The sequence below is a fragment of the Prionailurus viverrinus genome, chromosome A3 (assembly GCF_022837055.1).
Source record: "Prionailurus viverrinus isolate Anna chromosome A3, UM_Priviv_1.0, whole genome shotgun sequence".
NCBI lineage: Eukaryota > Metazoa > Chordata > Mammalia > Carnivora > Felidae > Prionailurus > Prionailurus viverrinus.
The window spans coordinates 20,178,035-20,182,489 of NC_062563.1; the positions used below are offsets into that span (position 1 = coordinate 20,178,035).

At 44.2% G+C, this 4,455-nt stretch overlaps 1 non-coding gene across 1 annotated transcript; it reads left to right on the forward strand.

Annotated features, from left to right (window-relative positions):
- Positions 1-373: 373 nt before the first annotated feature.
- On the forward strand, positions 374-502 carry LOC125163165 (small nucleolar RNA SNORA27). The gene has a single exon (XR_007151322.1). It is a non-coding gene; the product is annotated as a small nucleolar RNA SNORA27 (small nucleolar RNA).
- The last annotated feature ends 3,953 nt before the right edge of the window (positions 503-4,455 follow it).

Sequence of the window (4,455 nt, forward strand, 5' to 3'; positions counted from 1 at the left end):
CGATCATTTACAGTTATCATCATAAAAGATAAATTCCCACTTCCTTCTGTGATCTTATGTTTTCTGTATCTCATGCTTTCCTACCATTTTCCTCTATTTCCTGTCTTTTGCTAGTTGAACTCTGCTTTGATTTCTTTAATCTCCTACAGTAATTTGGGAGGAATCATCCTGTTTTTTTGTTTCTACAAAATTTTGCAAAATAACATACTTGATCTGATATTCCCTTAATTATCAAGGTCAAGAAGAAACAATAGCCTTTGACTCCATCCTATTTTAGTCAAGAAATTTAGCACATTTTATTTTTTCGTCCCTTCTCCCGTTTCCCGGCATTTCGCAGTGTAATATGTGATTCTAGACAACTGTTACTATTTCTAAAATATTTTATATTTTGAGTTAGAAAATCCCCCTTCTTCAAATTAAAAAAAAAGTGGGGCAAAGGAAATACCTTTTAAAACTCAAGCATACTGGGTGTTTGCCTTGTATCCTGTCAGAGGAAACAAATTGAAAAAGAAAAGAAAAAAAAAATCCCCCTTCTTGTTTCTTTTAGAAACATTCTTTACACTGTCTCTCTCTCTCAAAAATAAATAAACATTAAAAAATTAAAAATAAATAAATGAATGAATAAATACATAAATAAAAAGGGGCACCTGGGTGGCTCAGTTGGCTAGGCATCCGACTTTGGCTCAGGTCGTGATCTCACGTTCTTGGCCTTGTTCTCATTAGTTTCCACTTTAAATGTTCTCATTCAGTTTGCTTTTCCATGGTCTTGCAGGGTGTTCTGATGTGGCAGTTCCTTAAATGCGATGGCCCCGGGTCCCTCTGTTCTGTGCCTTTTCCCTCCCAATCTCTATAGCCTCTTAGGTGATCTCCTACATACTCGGGTATCTGATCATCACCTCTGTGCTTTTGACTGCCCGCATCTCTGTCTATCTGTTTCTCTTCTGACATCGAGATGTGTGCACCCAACCAGGTTGCTGTATGTTTCCACCCAGTCTTCAAGGGGTGGCCTCATGTAGGAAAGGAAACGTATGGCTCGACCTTGCCCTAACTCTTGGTTGTCTCTTGAAACTCAGTGATTGCCCGACCAGCTGACTTTACTTTTAACAGCTCGCAATTGCCGATCGTGCACCAAGACCTGTCCGTGTCAGTACTTAGATCCAGGCTGATTGGAAGCCAGAGCCTCAGACAGCAGCTTTTAAAGTATGCAAATATATACAGGCTGTCTACCAAGAAGACGACGAGGCTGTAAAGCAACCAAAAGTGTTTATTTGGGGTTTTGGGGATTGCAATCCAGGAGACACAGAGTCGACTGAAATCGAAAGTGTGCTCCGAATTCCAAGTGGGGAGTGCAGGCGTATGAAAGGCAGAAACCACAGGGTTACATAACTTGTTGGCAAGGCATTGTGGTTGGAGCTGACGGAGTTAAACTGACCATCTAATGCATGATTGGCGATTTAGCTACCAGGTGTCACATTATCTCTGTTTCGGTCCAAAGTTGAAGGATGTGTTCCAGAAGGCGGTCCAGGTGCAATTGACAAATTACAATTGACAAAAGTCAAAAGTCCACGGTGTTCCAAAAGTGGAAACAGGATTGAAATAGGGGACTTGCATAGGCCTGCTTCCTCAGTATCCTCTAGAACCTACTTTTTGTGATGCTTATTTATTTGAGAGAGAGAGAGAGAGAGAGAGAGAGGGAGAGGGAACACGTGTTGCATGCACATGGGGGAGGGGCATAGAGGGTGGGAGAGGGAGAATGGGTTGTCAGTGACGAGTTCAACCCGGGGTTTATCCCATGCACCATGAGATCATGACCTGAGCCGAAATCAAGAGTCAGACGCTTCCCTGAGCCACCCAGGAGCACCCAGACCCTAATTTTAAGGACTCTCTTAGCACTGCTTCCTTCACTTTGAAATCTTCTCTCACAGGTGCACCTCATTTTATTATGCTTTGCAGATAATTGTGTGTTTTGGTTTGCTTTGCTTTGCTTTTTACAAACTGAAGGTTTGCGGCAACGCTGTCTCCAGCAAGTCTGTTGGTGCCATTTTTCCAAGAGGGCTTGCTTACTTCATACCCCTGGGTCACATCTTGGTAGCTCTCACAGTGTTTCAAACTTATTCAGCGTTGTTAAATTTGTTACGGTGACCTGTGATTACAATTCACTGAAAGCTCAGAAGGTAGCATCTTTTAGTGATAATGTCTTTTTTAATGAAGCGATCGATGGACGTTGTTTTGGTTTTTAGACGTCATACTATTGCACGCTTAGTAGACTACGGTATAGTGTAAACATGACTCCTATATACACTGGGAAACCAAAAAATTCGTTTGACTCACTTTATGGTGAGATACGCTCGATCACAGCGGCCTGGAACTGAACACTCCATATCTCCGAGGTGAGCCTGTACCGTGCCGTGGGACCGCAGGCCCAAGCCCTGCTGGCCACCAGACCATCAATGCCGTCCATCCCAGAGATGCTCCCAACAGCCACCCCCCCTCACTCCCCGCCCTGCCACCAGACAGCTTTAGGTCAGAAAATAATTCACATTCAAGACTGGGTGTTTTTCAAGTGGCTGCCCCTGCATCGGGCCCTGGAGTGAGTGAGCCCATGTGAGCCTTTGAGAGGTACTTCACAGTTTGCCTGGGCCGTTTGGATCTCAGGGAGGCGGGCCCCACTGGTTTTCAAGGCCAGATGTTTCAGGAGCTCAGGTGCAAGTCTTAAAAGTTGGGGTGCCTGATGCAGGGTATGAACCCTTCACTCCTGAGGGAGAAGCTCCAGGGCTTTGAGTTCTCTCCCAGTTGTGGGTCTCCTCAGGGTTGAGGGGTATGGCAGGACTGAGCCACAGCCTCTCCTGCCTACCTCAGATGTGTCCCTTTTCACATTTTCCCCGTGGGAAGGAACCACTCCACAGCTGTCAGGTGTTTCGCAGAGGTGGTTGTTCCATACGTACGTAGCCGTATATTTCATGTGTCCTGGGAGGAGGTGAGTTCATGGTCTTCCTATGTCGCCATCTTGGACTGCCTTTCCTGGATATCTTCTTTAATATCTCAGAGACACACAAAGCTTTTCAATAGGAAAAAGGAATGATCACAGAAATAGAGACTTCTCTCATTATTCTACTGTTCTCTTAAGTCAAGGGAATGTGCAGAGAGCTAACTAATAATGAAGACCTATTATATGCCTGTCACTGCATGAGGCATTTTTTATACTCAATCCCCACTTTAACACGCTGGTCTGAGGACTCACGTGTCTAATTCTAAAAGTGGGAAAACTAAGTCTCGGGAAGGTGAAGAAACTTACAAGACTCAGTTTTTTGTTTTTAAATGCTTGCATTTTCTATTTCATCCACATCAAAACTTCCCTTTGTTGTTTCTTTGGATCCCCTTTATCTTCACGGCTCAACTTCCTTTCTTTAAGGAGACAAATCTTGGGGCGCCTGGGTGGCTCAGTCGGTTAAGCGTCCAACTTTGGCTCAGGTCATGATCTCACCATTCCTGGGTTCAAGCCCTGCGTCGGGCTCTGTGCTGACAGCTCAGAGCCTGGAGCCTGCTTCAGATTTTGTGTCTTCCTCTCTCTCTGTCCCTCCCTTGCTCATGCTCTCTCCCTCTCTCTCAAATAAACATTTAAAAAAATTTTTTAAATAAATAGACAAATCTTACTCTTTCCATTTGGACTCATCCTTGTAGGCTGCCCATTCCTTTCTGAGGTTGTTTCCAGGTTTCATTTAACCTAAAGAGACCCTGACAGTGGAATGACTTCATCCTACGGTTAGCCAGGAGACCAGCTCCACTCCGTAGTGGGGGGAAGGGGATGTCCTAGATCCCAACCCCTGTGACTCTAGTGGAACAATCAATCAGTTGCCAGGACCCAGACCTTGAGGTGAAAAGAACGGTGGGGATTATATCCTATGGGATTCTGCCTAAGAGATTCATTGGCCTTCAGCACTATTTTCCTTCTAGTCCTTCCCGTTTCGCTTAAGAAGATGGGTGGGACTTAGAACAGCATACAGGTTTTTGGGGTTTTTTTGGTTTTTTTTTTTTGGTTTTTTTTTTTTTTTGGTTTTTTGAGAATGGACTACTGTGTTTGAAGTGCCATGTGGAAGGTTCTGGTTTAGTGTTAATCCTGGAGGATTCTTCCACTGGCCCTGTTTGTCCGCAGCCAGGTTTCTTGTCTCTGGCACTCCAGGTCAACCTAAAACATGGCAGAGTATTTACAGTGATCAAGCTAAAGGAGCTCTCAAATTTCCATGTAAATGGAACGGAAGACTGGAACTTTCCTACCTATACTTTGGGTGGTACAAAATGCCCACATTCCTGTAGTCCCGCTTCTGCAGACCAAGGCAAACAGATTGTCCTTTGAATGTCTCAAAAGCTCTTTATTTTTTTTCTTGTAATGCCAAATGCAATATTTGTTTGAAAAGACTACACCAGAAGTTTCCCAGCTGAGAAAACAGGCTTGTG